Raw genomic sequence first — 18,124 nt, forward strand, 5'->3', positions numbered from 1 at the left:
CCAGCATTTTTCAAGCTGGTCACCAACATTTCTGGCCACTACTGATATGTATACAACATTTTTAGTCTAAAATCATTGATTTGTAAGCAATTATAACATCTAGTTAACATCATTAATGTAAGGACAATAAATATGTCTACAAAAATAATATACCTGGCTCCAGCTGGGCCTTCCAGGATGGAAGGCCCAGGTTGTTCCTGGGAAGCCTCTGCTGGGGTGGAGGGAAGGTTGCAGGGAAGGGTCGAAAGAGATTTCCTGGCTTCAGTCTGGTTGTCCAGAAACCTCAGTTTTTGTAAATACCACAGCTTGGGGACATAAACATTCTCCGCTGATGCTCCTGATCTGAGGGAAGCCTTGATCTTCTTGTGCTCCTTCCTATACATGTTCCTCAAGATCCCAATTTTAGTGGATGTGCGGCCGGCGCCATCTTGCTTGCCCCCATAGGAGAAATACTCCGTCAGTCTCGCCGGCCTGCCCGGTCTGTTTTTTATCCCCGGCATGTCCGCGGAATGGTCCCCGGATCTTTAGGGACCGGATCGCCGCTCCTGTGGCCCGATTTGGTGTCTGGGCTGGGTGCTGTTAGCCGCGATATCCCCGCTGTGACAGGAACTCCTCTATTGCACGTCCTTCTTGAACTCCGGCTATCTCCACCCCCCAAGAAAATCGATAAATAAATAGTAAATGCACTACAGAGACAACCTGTGCGTTTAAACAAACCACTTTAAATGCATTAAGTTATATGCCCATTTGTATATATAAATATTAAATTCAATAAAAATCCAATTTAAACGTGAATAAATGAATAAATAAAATAAAAAGTGCTATGTGCTAATTTAATAAGTGCAGATGATAGAATGCACTGTAAAAAGTCAATTAGATCTGATCTTTTAAAATATATATATAAAACCCAGATAGTGGTGGGAAAAATAATATTACTCTCAAAATTAGTAAACACACTACAGAGCCAATTGTAAAAAAAAAAAAAACACTCAGGAATGTGTATAGAAATCCACCCTAGATTCGGATATTTTCAATAAGTACTGTATACATAAACCAATTCAAAACAAAAAACACAGTCTCTTTAAAGTGCAAGTGCTTTTCTGTGACAGGTAGTGTGCATTCCAATCCAGTGACCACTTCCCAGTGTTCTCTCTACTGTGACCGCACACTCAGATGGGCAATGGCCCCTTACCTTATGGCAAGGAGACAAGCGCATGTAAGTAAGGGTCCCTTTAAGACTCCTCTCTCCAGATCCACACTTCTCCTTTTATTTCTTTATACCTCCATGGAACCCACTTATGGCAAGGAGACAATCGCAATGCAAGTAAGGGTCCCTTTAAGACTCCTCTCTCCAAATCCACACTTCTCCTTTTATCTCCTTTTATTTCCTTATACCTCCATAGAACCCAATGAATCAAAAAAGGGGTACCATAGTGTAGTAATTTCATATATGTCCAATTTATTAAAAATAAACACAAGGTACTCACACACTATTTCATTTAAAATCAGCCTGTATCCAACGAGCAGCGAACTCGTGTCTGTGCAAAACAACACTGAGCGCCCTTCCCGTCCCTACGTGTGACGTCACACCACGTGACTTCATCAGGGGATAAATAGATACTCCCTTGATTAATGATTTTAATAAGAACAGCACAACACCAACACACCCTATATTCAAGTACTTGTCATGTGTTCCTATTATGATAATTAACTTGCATGCTGCTACATGTGCTTTTCTTTACTGTTGTACAGTTTGAAATGGCAACTTTCATGTTCATGGGCACAGTAATCATTCGTAGGAAACTTTTTCAGCATGAAAATCGGGCGCCAATACTTAAATTTTAGCTGTCTTATTTAAAATTTATGTTTTTTCCTGAAACTTCCCTCTTAAAATTAGTGTGTGTGTTATACACCTGTGCGTGTTATACACCTGTGCGTGTTATACGCCGATAAATATGGTAGTTTGTTTGCCAATAAATACGATGTATTTAGCTGGTGCAGGGTTATACCTACATTTTGGCCATGATAATTTGGCTTTTTAAAAGAAGTTTAGGATATTGTTGTGTAGATGTCTTTGAAACTAGAATGAATAGCAAACTTGATTCAGTGGAATGTAAGGAGAGAACACTCGGCAGTTGTTTACACATCTGAACTTAGGAGCACCAGTGTGGGACACCAGAGAACATTTTTTAGGGTAACCCACACAGGGGCTCCAGGGAATACTTGGGGTGTCTCCATCTGTGAAACTTGGCCAAAAAAGGTAAGTATTGCAGTTTGGTTAAACGGGAATTTGAATCATGTCTTCAACTTGGATCTCTTCCAAAACAGACAATTGTACACCACTTATAAGCAATGTTTCATATTCCTATTTCTGGACTTAAATATCTGTGTGCTAAGTATACCTTTTGTTTCATTCTCATAGGGGAGAAAAGACTCAGACAAGAGGATCCCAGGGACCCCCGACCTCGCAAGCCTGAATGAAAAGTTAGCCCCAGCCCCCCCCCAGGGGTGTGGAGGAAGGAGAGGTGGAGGAAGTGGGCGACATGGGCACCCCACCTGGTGAGTGTCTAACGCCCCAGCTTCAGGTAATCTATGTATGCCTGCATATTTCTAAATACATCTTTTTTTTATCAATTTTAGGTGATGTTCTGGTTGTGGAAGGGAAAGCGGCGGAGCTATTTACTAGCGCCAGCACCCAAACTCTCATTACCAAGATCATGGAATGGGGAGATCGACGCAATGTGCAATCACCTGGACATCATGCAGCAGGCAATGAAGAACATGATCGATGTTTTGGGGAGAATCTAATCCCTTTTTCCCTAAAACAAAATCGATCATGTTCTTCATTTCCTTTTTAGATGACCAGATTCTGATTTTTAGTTTTTAACATTTTAAAAGCCAAATTTTGAAGATGCACACAGTGTATCAACATGTGCTATCTGCCATCAGGGGATCACAATGTATGCGTTTTGTGGGTGCAACCCCTTCCTCATAACGCTAGTAGGTGAGAGGAAGGGATTGCACCCACAAAACATGTCCATTGATCCCCCATGATAGGAGATAGCACATGTTGACATTACACATTTGGACTCCCAATTTGTGTGCATCTTCAAAATTTGGCTTATACAGGGGTGACATCACCCCATCTGATGAATGCAAGATCAAGACATTTTTGACACTATAATGTCTGATATTGCCTCCCAGTTTTAAACGTTGAACTTTTTTAAGTTCCAGAGTTGTGTATGTTATGTTTTAAAACATGACAAAAAAAAATATTGACCAAAAATATAATACCAAAAAACATATAGAGAAAAACCCCCAAAAAGTTTTAACACATTTTAGAAACGCAGATGTGTAAATGTGCACATAGTAAACCTTTTGAAATACAAAAATGTGTGGCTTCTTCTTTCAATACCAGTTTTGTAAGTCATTTTGTGTTTACAGTGACAATGGGGCTTATTTACTAATGGAAAATCCACTTGGCACTACAAGTGCACTAGGAGAACCTAGGAGACAGGCAAAAAGGAAAGCAAGCAATAAAGAAAATTGTAGATGTTATCAGAAAAAATATGTTTTACTAAAAAGTTTATACATTGTCTGGCATTGCAATGGCACCCCTCCCGAACTTGACGGGGGCACTTTGGGGCGCCAAGCCAGTACGGCCTGTATCCAGGCCTGTCCCGGAATTTTCAGGAATAAGTCCAGCCTCAGGCCCAACTGAGGATAGATAATTATGGGAATGTTTCCTTAAATAATCATGCAGGATGCAGCAGCGCAGGATGATGTGGTTGATTTTGTAGTCCGCCATATGTATTGCTGTCAGAAACAGGCGGAACCAGCTGGCCATTATCCTGAAGGTATTCTCAATGACTCTACTGGCCAGCCGGTAGTTAAAAACCCTCCTCTACGGGGTGAGGGTCCTTTGAGGGAATGGCCTCATCAGATGCTTGCCCAGACCGAACGCTTCATCAGCAATGAAGACGAAGGGGAGTCCTTCCATGTTGTCCGCATCAGGTGGCAATGCCAGGCCACCAGTCTGGAGACATTGGTAAAACGCCATCTGGGCGAAGACTCCTCTATCCGGCCATTCTTCCCCACGTCCACATAGAGGAACTCATAGTGTGCCGACACCACCGCCATTAACACTACACTATTAAACCCCTTATAGTTGTAATAGTAAGACCCCGAATGGGGTGGTGGCACAATGTGGACATGCTTCCCATCTATCACCCCTCCACAGTTGGGAAAGTCCCAACGGTCAGCAAAATGTGAGGCCACGGTCTGCCATTCCTGTGGCATTGAAGGAAACTGTGGCATCAAACAAGAAAAAAAAATATAAGTACTTTTGCACATAACATTGCAAGCAGATTACACAAAAACATTCTTGCACAACATCAGTATAACATTTTTTTGAAGTATTTAAAAAGATAAAAATATAAGGCCCACTTATCAGATTCCTCACCCCCTCTGATGGCCCATTGATAAAATTGTATGGGGAGGGGTTGGAGGTGACTTTGGGAGCCCCAAAAAAAGCCTCAGGCACTCTGCCGGAATTTGAGGACACACATTACATTTGGACACAATTTAGGGGGTGGGGGAGGGTTCTAAATTAATTAAAGAACACACGTTACATTTGGACACATTTTAGGGGGTGGGGGTTCTAAATTAATTAAAGGACACACCTTACATTTGGATACATTTTAGGGGTGGGGGAGGGTTCTAAATGAATTAAAGGACACAAATTACATTTGGATACATTTTAGGGGGTGTTTCAGGGGAAAGCAGTACAATAGAACTGACAATATACATTGTTAAAGGGACTAGGCTATAGGTGTATATGGGCCCAGCATAGCATGCTGAGGAGGTTAGTGAAGGCAAATATGCATGTAGGCCAAAAAAGGAGTATTAAAAAAGCTACCAGCATGCATGAGGATAAAGGGGACATTCACAGCATATTCCAATCATGGTAATTAAGGAATGATGAAATAAATATAATACATTAGCAAACATTAAATACATATAATGTGATGTTAAAGGAGAAAACTTACGTTAATATAGTCCTTCTGCAGGACCTGAATGATGGCAGAACAGGTCTCTGGAATAATAATCCCCAGAGCCTGGGGGGAGATACCTGTCGAGAACTTGAGGTCCTGTAGACTTCTCCCAGTCGCCAAGTACCGCAAAGTGGCGACTAGCCTCTGCTCCGGAGTGATGGCTTGACGCATGCAGGTATCCTGCATGCTGATATAAGGGGTCAGCAAAGCCAACAGACCGTGAAAAATGGGGTCCGTCATCCTGAGATAATTCCTGAAATGCTCAGGATTATTCTCCTGGATTTTACGAAGCAAAGGCATGTGCGAGAATTGGTCACGCTGGAGTAACCAATTCTTGGTCCATGAACTCCTCCTTGCCCTGTTCATGGGTCGGGCTCCGGTCAAAGTATGAACCCCAACACCAAGCCCCCACATAGCATGAACTCGAGAATGAGTACGTACACGCACCATGGTTTCAAAATGGTCAGCTGGTCAGAACAAACTTAAACAAATGCACTGAAGAACAGCCTGTGAAGAGTGAGCTGAAGAACAGTAACAAGCGGACCAGAACGCACAGGAATACAGATAGGAACTGACGAACACGCACTGAAAACTAGATACAAACCCACAAACACAAACTGAACAGCAGTAAAACGATCGGAATAAGCTGGAGTCTGAAAAGCGCAAATTGTCTCTAAACAAACTTCTACTAACACAAGATAAACACAAGATCAGCAGAAGGAGCCCAAAGGGTGGCACTGGGTCTTGAACTTCCTTTTTCTAGTCCCGTTGTATGTGCTGTATGTCACTGCGTTCTAAATGAATGGATTTTGGTGTGATCGTGTGTAGGCAAGACTGTTTCAGCAGAACTCCGTCGGAAAGACCATAAGAACGGTCGTGTGTAAGCGGCATTAGGGAACTGCCGGCCAATTTCGTTGTTAAACAACGACTTGAAAATCCTCACTAAAATCCTAGCAAACAGGCTAAACTCCTTTATCAGCACCTATTGTTTGCTGACGACCTAATACCCTTTGCTACCTCTCCCTTAACATCCCTCCCCAATTTATGCAAGACTCTATCTTCCTTCGTGAACATCTCTGGCCTTCAAGTAAACTACTCCAAATCCCAAGCCCTAAACATCTCTCTCACCCCCAAGATGGTTTGGTTTCCCTGCTTAAACTAAACTTTTAATTTGACTGGAATAATTCAACTTTCAAATGCATTTCCCTCACTTCTAAAATTTGACGCACTATACAATAAAAACTTCCCTCTCATGTACCATAAGCTGGAACAAGGCCTGAAGTCCTGGTCCAAAAAAATGTATCTTGGCTGAAGAAAGTAAATGCCGTTAAGGTGACTGTGCTGCCTAGGCTTCTCTAAATTTTCCGAGCCCTCCCCATCCCATTGAGGAGGAACCACCTTCAGTCATTCCAGAGCAAGATACTAAAGTTTATCTGGGGGGGCTCAGGTTCAAGGATAAAACAACAGACCCTGTATCTCTCTCAAAAACAGGGCGGGCTGGGTCTTCCACACCTACATTATTATTATTATTATTCAGGATTTATATAGCGCCAGCAATTTACGCAGCGCTTTACAATATAAAAGGGAGACAATACAGTTACAGTACAATTAAATACAAGAGGATTAAGAGGGCCCTGCTCAGAAGAGCTTACAATCTAAAAGGGTGGGGCAGGTGGTACAGAAGGTTATAACTGTCGGGAATGAGTTGATGGAAGTGGTAGGAGATTAGTTTGAGACGTGATAGGCTTCCCTGAATAGATGAGTTTTCAGGGATCGCCTGAAGGTAGCAAGAGTAGGGGATAGCCGGACCGGTGGAGGTAGCGAGTTCCAGAGGATTGGAGAGGCTCTGGAGAAATCCTGGAGATGAGTGTGGGAGGAAGAGACGAGAGAGCTTGAGAGTAGGAGGTCTTGAGAAGAATGGAGGGGACGGTTTGGGTGATATTTGGAGACAAGATTGGTGATGTAGCTCGGGTGGAGTTGTGAATGGCTTTGTATGTGGTGGTTAGTATTTTGAATTTAATTCGCTGGGTGATTGGGAGCCAGTGTAGGGATTGGAGGAGAGGGTTGGCAGACACTGAGTGGTTGGTAAGGTGGATAAGTCTGGCAGCAGCATTCATGATAGACTGAAGAGGAGATAGCCTATGGAGAGGCAGGCCAATGAGAAGGGAGTTGCAATAGTCAAGGCGAGAGATAACAAGAGAGTGAATGAGGAGCTTGGTAGTTTCATTTGTTAAAAAGGGGCGAATTTTAGAGATGTTACAGAGGTGAAGTCTACAAACCTTTGACAACTATTGGACTTGGGGCTGAAATGACAAGTCAGAGTCTAGGGTTACACCTAGTACCCTGGCGTGAGGGGAGGGCCTGATGGTTGCATTGTTGATTTTGATGGAAAAGTCATGGAGGGGGGCATGTGCAGGGGGGATTATTAATAGCTCAGTTTTAGAGAGGTTTAGTTTAAGGAAATGGTGTGACATCCATGCTGATATGTCAGTTAGCAGGTTAGTAATGCGAGAGGAGACTGAAGGAGTGAGGTGAGGAGTAGACAGATAGATTTGGGTGTCATCGGCGTATAAGTGGTATTGGAAGCCATGGGCGGTTATCAAGTGACCAAGGGAGGAGGTATAAATAGAGAAGAGAAGGGGTCCAAGAACAGAGCCTTGGGGGACCCCCACAGAAAGAGGCAATGGAGAGGAGGATACAGAGTTGTAGGTGACACTGAAGGAGCGCTGTGATAGATAGGCAGAGAACCAGGAAAGCGCAGAATCTCAGAGGCCAAGGGAATGTAGTTTATTGAGGAGGAGCGGGTGGTCAACAGTATCAAAGGCAGCAGAGAGGTCAAGTAGTAGGAGTATGGAGTACTGGCTGTTGGTTTTAGCAGTTAGTAGATCGTTAGTGAGTTTTAGTAAGGCAGTTTCCGTGGAGTGCTGAGAGCGAAAGCCAGACTGTAATGGGTCCAGAAGGTTATTTTCACTGAGGTAGGAGCTAAGGCGGTTGTAGACTAAGCGTTCTAGAAGTTTAGAGGTGAATGGGAGTAATGAGATAGGTCTTAAGTTGTTCAGGTTGTTGGGGTCCAGTGAGGGTTTTTTTAAGTATGGGGGTGATCTGCGCATGTTTTAGAGGGGAGGGGAAGGTGCCACTTGAGAGGGAGAGATTGAAGATGTGAGTGAGGGAGCATAGGATAGAATTAGAGGGTGACCTTAATAGTTGTGAGGGAACAGGGTCCAAGGGACAATTGGTTAGGTGAGCATCTGAGAAAAGTTTTGCAACCTCTTCAGTAGTAGCCAATTCAAAAGAGAGTGTTGAATGTGCTATTAGGCCAGGTATGTTGGGTGGGGAAGATGTGCGCACAGCGGAGGTGTCCACGCGAATTGCATCAATCTTGTCTTTGAAGTGATTGGCAATCTCTTGGGCAGTGAGTGAGTTGGTGGGTAGAGGGGGTGGGGGACGAAGCAGAGAGTTAAAAGTTGAGAAGAGCCGACGGGGATTGGATGACAAAGTATTAATAAGAGATACAAAGTAGGCTTGTTTGGCAGCATGGAGGCAGGAATTGTATTTTAGAAGGGCAGATTTATATATGGTAAAGTCTTGGAGGCATTTGGTTTTACGCCACAGCCGTTCAAGAGCACGGCAACGTCTCTTGAGACTTCTAGTGTTGTCAGTTTGCCAGGGTTGTAATGGTCGGGGCCTGATTCTGCATGTGGTTAGAGGAGCAAGTGCATCTAGTGATGAAGAGAGTGAACTGTTGTAGACAACATAGATATTACCTAGCATACAGACTAGCCCAGTTCTCTCTAATATACTCTAACAGGGAAAAACCAGGTTGGATACAGATAGAATGTGCCTCATCACACCCTGGATTTTCTACTCTGGAACCCTTCCAGAAAAAGGGAAAAGTGTAGGGGCCTATCCTGGCCCCTACACTCTCACACTCCTGTGCATTGTTGGACAAAATTAAAATTAAACCCAAACCTTACCTCGGAAATGAAGACCCTGTCGAAACCGAAATTCCCCCCAGGTTTAGAGATAAAGGCCTTTCAGTGGTGGCTTGACAAAGGGCTGTACTCTATAGGTCATTACTTCACCTCTAGAGGTACCCTCTCCCTAGCACACTGCGTCAGGACTCTAGACCTACCGCAATCGGAACGGTTCTGGTTTAACCAAATCAACCATTTCCTTCACAGCATCTGGACTGATAAACCAGATCCTCCCAAAAAACTATGAACTCTGGTGCAGTCAGACCATGGAGCAGAGGGGAGGCATTTCAGTAGTCTATGCGTTACTTTCCCAACCTTCTGGTAAATCCCCATACATGTTAGCCTGGGAGGAGGACCTCCAAATCCAATTGAGCCTGGAGACTTGGCAATCGGCACTAGCCACTGCATACAAAGGCATCATCAATACTTCCCTCATGGATGCGAACATAAAAATTATGTCTAGGTGGAACATGACACCAGCTAGACTAGCTAAATTTTTTCCATCAGTCAACCCACTATGTTTTAGGTAGTGCCAGCTGCTGGGCATGATCGCTCATGTTTGGTGGGAATGCCCCAGAATCAGGATTTTCTGGAAAAGGATGTTAAAATGTTAAACCTCATTAAAAGAGTTACCTGCTGCGAGATTCCCAGGTCTCCTGAATTCTCTCTACTGTATGCACATAAACCAAGGATCTCCAAATGCAATTGCAAACTGATTCACTTTATACTGTTATGAGCCAAAACAACACTCTGCTAAGGCTTGGAAGCAACCCACAGTCTCATCAAGGGCAGCTGTCAGGAAAGTTTCCTGGCTTATGGCCCAGGAAAACTGGCTAGTATTCTCAATGATTTAAAACTACATTTGAACTGGTATGGGAACCTTGGGCTCAATTCATTGGTATATCCATATCCCCAGGAAGTCATCCTAACCAAAGCCAAGTCCAAAATAGCATTGTATGAACCTTATTTCCCATCCCTCCCCTGACCCTGCCTCTGTTCTTTCTTCCTTCCTTCTTCTTAGTTGGCTACCCCTTCTCTCTCTGAGTATCTGGCTACTATGATTGGTACCTTACTGGGGTTCCGCTCTAGAGACAGAAAGTATTATTTAGTGGTTCCCTCCTGGGGGTGGTTTCCCGCTCCCCGCCACAGTTTGCTCCAATTGGGGGTGCCGGGGGGTGGGGGCTCCTTCACCCCCTCTTTTCCAGGGTGGGGAGGTCTCACTGATAACCTCAGAACCCCCTACCTAGGAGAAAATGCTTAGACGGGAGGTGGATACCTTACAAGACCAATCCTACCAGTAGGTGAATTAAAGAATAATTAGTGTGTTGTTTTGGTTTTTAGTCAATTCTCCACCTCAGACTACTGTTTTGTACAGTCATGTCTTGTAACCCACTTTCCATTCTGTACCACGGTATTACCTTCCTGAATTTTTTGTTGTAAAAGATACTTTGTATTTTATTATATGAAAATACAATATTTTGAAAGTAAAATGTAAAAGATGAGGTTGCATAGAGTAAAAAGATATCAAACATTCCATGCCTTAAAATTGCGTGCGCCCACATTATTGCCAAAAACGATGATGCCCAAAAATCCTCATAGGTGAAGCTTAAAAAGCCTTTACAGCTCATCAGTTTAAATTTAGCTAGTAGCTCCTGTACTAAATTTATTGTTCTCATTCTGATGTTTGCGGTGATTTGTCACGCAAATGGTGCGACTGCAGTTTACATGTGCATGCACACCCTGGGCTCGCGGTTGCGTTTTTGCAGGTGTGCAGGGCTACGTTTTTGTTTTGTTTTTTACTTTTTTTTCTTATATTTGTTTTAACTTAATTGCTATCACAAGGAGTTAATATACCCCTATGTGATAGCATTGGGCAGGTGACAGGTACTCTTTATGGAGACATTCGGGGTCTAATGGACCCCAATTTCTTCCCTGCCCTTCACACCATCTAACCAAGAACAGATCAGCTTGGTTAAAAGTGTCCCGTGGCTCTACTGGCCAGGAGAGGGACCCCATTGCCTTTTATTTTTCACGTGGGGTCCACGTTAACATCTATACCAGACCCTCATCCTGGATAGGGGCCTGGTGAAGATAAAGGAAATGCCCCACCACTTTGTTTTTACCAACAGAGCAAAGTGTCTGTTAGGTGGTGCCCATGCCCTTTTTTAATATAAAAACTCCAATAAGGAAATGCCATTCAGCAGCAAATGGAATATTTTTCTTTCTTAATATCCCTTTACAGATGATCTTACAGATGTGCTAGTTCACAAGCAAATTTAGAATGTTTTTTCAAATAATTTTGCTTTTTTTAAATCTAAATATTATTAAAAGATCAGATGTGATTTTAAAGATTCAGCTCCCATTGTTTTTATTGGGATTTGGATTAACACTCAAACTTAAGAGCAGTTTGACAACAGTCCAGTGAACCGAATCCAGGACATGGAAAATCCATCACCAGCTGTCATTCCTGAGGTATGTGGGTCAATCTATAGCTTTTCTTTATATGGATGTGGACTTTAAAGTGGAAGTAAACTTCCATCTTTGAATATTACCCATAAGTAAGCCTAAAATAAGCCTTACCTAAAGGTAGTGTAAATATCTCCTAAATGTACACCGTTTAGGAGATATTTACTGTACATGCAGCCAGTGGCATTACTGGCACATGTGCTCTGAATGAAAGGCTACCCAGGCCATTCCTTCAGAGCTCTGTGCAGTAAACAGAGGCTCCTGCGTACATATGCATGAGTGACATCATTGCGGCTCTGGCCAGCCACAGAGCCGTTGTCCGAAAACACGGAGGCAAGGTGGGTGAAGATAGGAGTGCCTGCAGCTCTGACATTTTGGCGCTGGAAAGGCTTTGTTTTCAGGTAAGGTTCACATAATGTGCTTGCATACTAGCACATTATGCCTTTACCTTGCAGCTAAGGAAAAAAAACTTGCCCAGTGGTTTACAACCGCTTTAATATGTATTGTTGTTGTGAGTGGTCACATTTTTTTTTTTTTTGGAGGTTGTTGTAGTTCCTCTGAAGTTGGAAGAGATCCTCTTCCCGGGCAGTGCAGATAATAAAAATATTTTAAGGAACATGTGGATAGGTACTCCTCCTTCATTTTATCCATAAAAAGATTTGCGAATTAGGGGGAAAAACGATGCTCTCATGCGCTGACACACCCATTGCCACTCCAATCTGCTGCAACTAGAGATCCTGGCCAAAGAAAAGTAGTTGTAGTAGTTGAGGAAAGCACATCACATGCTAAAAAAATGTATCATATAATACTAAAATCGACTTTAAACAGGAATAGGTTTGGAACACACACATCAGTAATATTAATTTATATATTACAGGTTCTCATTCATACATACATACTGTACATGTATACTAGGGCCAATTTAGATAGGAGCCAATATACCTACCAGCATGTTTTTCAGAGAGCGGGAGGAAACCCGAGTACCTGGAGGAAATCCACACAGGTACAGGTGAGATCATGCAAACCTCATGCAGATAGTGCCGTGGTTGGGATTCATATATTCAGGAACAGGATTGTGCCTTATTTCATTTTCTCTGTAGCTTGTAAACTGGTATAATTGAAGATTCCTCCCCTACAAATTTACCATCTTGTGATTAGGTTTTCTCGTATAAAATTACTGCCAATATGTGGATTTTCAGTCTAGTATTTTCAGGAAAGTAGAGTGTGCTTCCCATTTGTTCTACCATGCTAAAAATATCTGATGGGTGTGTGATATTATCTTTCATACTGAAAAATGACACTACATACACCTGACCATACAAATCCTGTCTTCTGCCATTTTAAAACATTGTTACATAAAATAAAATAAATCACTATATTTATGTAATGTTTCTAATGCAGTGCTACTGTTCTTTGGTGGGTACACTAGTGTGTTTTTATTACATGCTAGTGTAACATCAGGCTGAAATAAAAGCTTTTTCTTCATTGCTGTAAACGTTGACTAATAATTTTTTTTTCAGTTCAATTCAGATGCAATAAAGACAGGCTGCACAGCAAGTTTCCTTACTGCTGTTCCATCATGGACATCAATCTTAGCCTGGAGGGACCATCTTTTCCGAAAGTGAGAGGCAATTTAGTCTCCATAATATATCAGTTCTAAGTTTCAGCAGAATGTCAAGCGCTGAATTTATATCCAGCCGCATGTTGACGGGGTTTCACACCACAAGGGAATAGGATCACACCACTAATTTCATTTCATTTAGGAGCTTGACTTAGGAAAGACCCTTTGATCTAATAAAAAAGGTCAAATTTTTATTTTGCCATCAACAATTTTCTATCGCTTTTCCCTATTGTTTGGTTTGATCTTTTTCTTTATAGCACAAACCACATCTCATACTTTATTCCTTGCAGGGTGTGAAATCCCCCTTGTGAATCGATAAAATGCTGAGATGTTAGCAAGACTAACGAATCATTAAACATACATTATATGAGGAAATTGATATATACTCTGTCACTGACTGTCTTGTGAAAAAAAGTCACAACATGAAAAACTATATGTGTTCTTTCATTTCAAAACAATATTACATGATATAAAATAATGCACCGTTTTTTAAAATTCTATAAGTAAACTAGTTTTAACAAAAATCAGATATTGTGATTTATTTATTAGAGCTAGGCAATCTTTTATTTATGTTATGTCTTATTGACTGAGACCTTATATAAGTCATGGAACAGCATATCTTAATTATGTAGGCAGTATCCATCTCACATTCCTGTATGGTACATTGTCTACTTGGCATGAATAGAAATGTTATTTCATAGTATATGTCCTCTGTCCCCTTCCAATATTAAAATGTAGATATGAAGAGGAACCAGCTACTCTGCTAGGTGATGATAAGCATAATAGACGCAACCACAGTCATGGCCAGGGGTCAACTTCTGTGGTATACAGAATTTCAAAATATAATTCAAACTAAACAAACATACAGTGGTGTATGATCATTTCCTATGGGCATTCAGATTCCTTTGTCAAGTAAAATGCATTCACTGTTAACAAATAAACATGGGCGGAATAGGAGAACAAGGGCAATGCATGGATCTTTTTAACTTGTAGTGTGTTTTTTTATATTATGCCTCATATATTGTAACGTAACCTAGTTTGTCTTACCTCTGGGGTGAGAATCCCCTGTGTGAACACTGGAGGTGGTGTGCCGACCTTCTGTGATACTATGCATGTTGTGAGTTGCCTGGTCCTCAAATGTACTAGTAAATTACATAGTCAACTATCTTTCTGGACAATAGTCTTCTATGTAAAGGTATATTGGAGTGCCTGTGCCCTCAAAATATATTTCAGGTTATTCTATTGTTGTATAATAACTTTTTTGAACAATAAAAATCATAAACGTTGGGAGTTATTTACTAAAGGAAAATCCACTTTGCACTGAAAGTGCACTTGGAAGTAAAGTTGCTGTAGATCCGAGGGGGACATGCAAGGAAAATAAAAAACAGCATTTTAGCTTGCATATGATTGCATGATAAAATCAGCGGAGCTTCCACTCATTTAAAATCTCCCCCTTTGATTTAGAGCGACTGCACTTCCAAGTGCACTTGCAGTGCAAAGTGGATTTGCCTTTCATAAATAATCCCCAAAGTGTCAAAAGTAATTCACAATTGGGGTTATTTACGAAAGGCAAATCCACTTTGCACTGCAAGTGCACTTGGAAGTGCAATCGTTCTAAATCTAAGGGATAGATCTGAAATTAGTGGAAGCTCTGCTGATTTTATCATCCAATCATGTGCAAGCTAAAATGCTGTTTTTTATTTTCCTTACATGCCCCCCTCAGATCAGATCTACAGTGACTTTACTTCCAAGTACACTTGCAGTGCAAAGTGGATCTTCCTTTAGTAAATAACCCCCAATGTGTTCACAGTGTTAAAGGCAAAAATAATAGTATTAGCTCAAGCTATTCCATGCAATGTCATTGTTCATGCAAAAGCAAATAAAATGTGCTATGGTTAACATAATTCACCAGAGTACTCATGAAAAATGTCTCAAAACCACATACAAAACCATAGTCCATAAATGTCTTTGGATAGTGTGCAAATCCAAGTGTAAAAGAAAAAAACTTTTAAATAGAAATCTTCCAGCACCAAAATCAGTGTGTGGTCACACTACACCAGTAAGTGAATTGGACACTCACCAGAAGTACTGTATACACATCAAAGCACACTAATCTCCCACAGCAACTCTCCCATTCTAAGCCAGCAAGGATGCAGCAAAAGACCAGTCACTATCTTTTCCCCCTCTACTGCCCCCAGCGATACACACGCAGTGATGATTGTGCTATGTCAGTGTAACTGTTGTGTCAAAAAGATGTCCATATGAAATATATAAGAAAATAGGAATTACTGACCAATTATGGCAGTGCTTTTCATGTCCTACACTTCTCTTCCCAGCTGAGATAATTTGGCTAACAGAAGGATTTTCCCTCACTTCCTGCTCTGTCCGTCTTAGCCCTCGTTCACCCTGAGCACGGCTTTTAACACAATTTCAAAGCCGCATTTCAGTTTGACTTCAGGGGCGACTTGAAAGACATGTGTGGGTTTATGTACAGTTATCTATTGAAATCTCCCCTGAAGTTACCAAAAGTAGTGCAGAAACTACTTTTGGAAATTGGTGTGGTGCCGCAAAGTCGGCGTTGCAGCATTTGGGATGCTCCTATTGCCGGCAATAGGGTCCGATTTGACATGTGATTTGACCTGTCAAATCACGTCAAATTGTGCCGATGTGAACGGGGCTTACACCCATCAATTAGATAGGAATGAGAGAGGAACTCCAAAATGAGGACATAGAAAGCTGGAAAAAAAAAAGTTTGGGCTAGTTTTCATTTTTAAAATGTTTATTTAAACAAAAAAAGAGAGACGGAGCAGACACCCAGTCAAATAAATGACATTTCAGCATAGCTAGGCAGAATATAGAAAACAAATACAATCCAGTTATCAAAGCCAGTCTATAGTAATCTCACTAGATTGATGTATTTGATAAGTAATTCAACTAGAAAAACAAACAGTGAAATTGACTGATGTCTTCACTGGAAAATGGTAGAAATAGGGGTAATTATTACCCATGCTGAGTTGGGAGGCAAAACAGGAAAGAACAAAAAAAACTGTTCCTCCCCGTCCCCCAGGAAAGTGTATACAAGTCCCCATCCTCCAACAGAAATCCAAAACTCAAAAATATGTCCAATCTAAGAAATAGTGAAGTTAGCAGTTATAGAGTCCTCGTATAATACCCAGGGAGTCCAAAGTTTGAAATGTTATTGTGATTTCTCCCATCTAGCCAAAGTTTTAATGGAGATTTTAACCCCAGCTCAGAAAGTAGTCAAAACGGGGCAATCACAAAAGATTTGTAGGAGTGATTCTCATTTTCTGACATCTCAAACAATAGGGAGATACATGGGTGTTCATTTAATGTAATAGCTAGATGTTTTATACCACTGAGTTAGCATTTTGTATCCATTTTCTTGATAAGTGTTTGCTACTAAGGCCTTATGGGCAAAAAGGAAAATGGGAAAAAGTTGTGTGTAGTTCTTGTTCCCATTCAAGATGCTACTACACCCAAATCAAGTAAATACTTCCTTGTTCCATCTACAAAGGTCAGATTTAATGGTTTTAGCCAGTTGGCTGAAATTCAGTTCAAAGGTATGTTTTGAATTTGTGGGAATATTAGCACTCAAGTATTGGACATGAGTGAAGGACCATTTGAATTCATTCAGGAAAAATTTAAAGCTAAAGCATGTTTAAAATGAATATAGGTGTGCAAGTCTATGGAGGTTATTTACGAAAGGCAAATCCACTTGAAGTGCACTTGGAAGTGCAGTCGCTCTAAATCTAAGGGGTAGATTTGAAATGAATGGAAGCTCTGCTGATTTTATCTTCCATTTATGTGCAAGCTAAAATGCTGTTTTTTTTTTATTTTCCTTGCATGCAATAACCCCTTATATGTCTCTAACTACTTGCCTACTGGGCACTTAAACACCCCTCCTGCCCAGACCAATTTTCAGCTTTCGGTGCTCTCACATTTTAAATGCCAATTACTCATGCAACACTGTACCCAAATTAATTTTTTGTCCTTTTTTTTCCCACAAATAGAGCTTTCTTTTGGTGGTATTTGATCACCTCTGGGTTTTTTATTTTTTGCGCTGTAAATGAAAAAATAACGAAAATTTTGAAAAAAAACGCATTTTTCTTTGTTTCTGTGATAAAATTTTGCAAATTATTAATTTTTCTTCATAAATTTTGTCCACAATTTATACTGCTACATATCTTTGGTAGAAAAAAACCAAATTAGTGGATATTATTTGGTCTTTGTGAAAGTTAGAGAGTCTACAAGCTATGGTGCGAATCGCACAAAATTGATCACATCTGATGTACTGGTGGCCTATCTCATTTCTTGTGACCCGAACAAGCCAGGAAAGTACAAATACCCCCCAAATGACCCCTTTTTTGAAAGTAGACAATCCAAGGTATTTAGTAAGAGGAATGGTGAGCTTTTTGATGTTGTAATTTTTCCCACAATTCTTTGCAATATAAAGATTTTTTATTTTATTTCAAATTTTTCCACAAAATTGTTATTGTAATAGGTTATTTCTCTCACGTGGCATGTGTATACCACAAATAATGCCTCAAAATAAATTCTGCTACTCCTGCTGAGTATTATGATGCCACATTGGTGGAAATTTTTCACAGCCTGGCCACATAGAGAGGCCCAACATGCAGGGAGCATTCTAGGAGCTATAACTTGTTGACTACCTATTACACTTTTGAAGGTCCTGGAGCACCAGGACAATGACATGTGACACCAACGTGGCACTGATGTCAGATGGCACTGATACGTGGCACTGATGACAGATGGCACTAATATGTGGCACTGATGACACGTGACACTGACAGATGGCACTAATATGTGGCACTGATGACAGATGGCACTTATAAGTGGCACTGATGACACATGGCACTAATACGTGTCACTGATGACAGATGGAACTAACACGTGGCACTGATGACACGTGACACTGATGACAGATGGCACTGATACCTGGTATTGATGACACGTGACACTGATAACAG

At 41.2% G+C, this 18,124-nt stretch overlaps 1 long non-coding RNA gene across 1 annotated transcript in view; it reads left to right on the forward strand.

Annotated features, from left to right (window-relative positions):
* LOC143998339 (uncharacterized) overlaps positions 1 to 3,339 on the forward strand; it is a 56,303-nt gene extending 52,964 nt beyond the window's left edge. The window contains exons 3-4 of the long non-coding RNA XR_013277862.1: positions 2,423 to 2,559; positions 2,641 to 3,339. This is a non-coding gene — a long non-coding RNA (uncharacterized LOC143998339). The remainder of the gene's footprint in view (positions 1 to 2,422; positions 2,560 to 2,640) is intronic.
* Positions 3,340 to 18,124: the final 14,785 nt, after the last annotated feature.

Source organism: Lithobates pipiens, unplaced genomic scaffold, assembly GCF_037356315.1.
Source record: "Lithobates pipiens isolate NorthernLeopardFrog02 unplaced genomic scaffold, aLitPip1_a1.2 Scaffold_19, whole genome shotgun sequence".
Classification (NCBI taxonomy): Eukaryota; Metazoa; Chordata; class Amphibia; order Anura; family Ranidae; genus Lithobates; species Lithobates pipiens.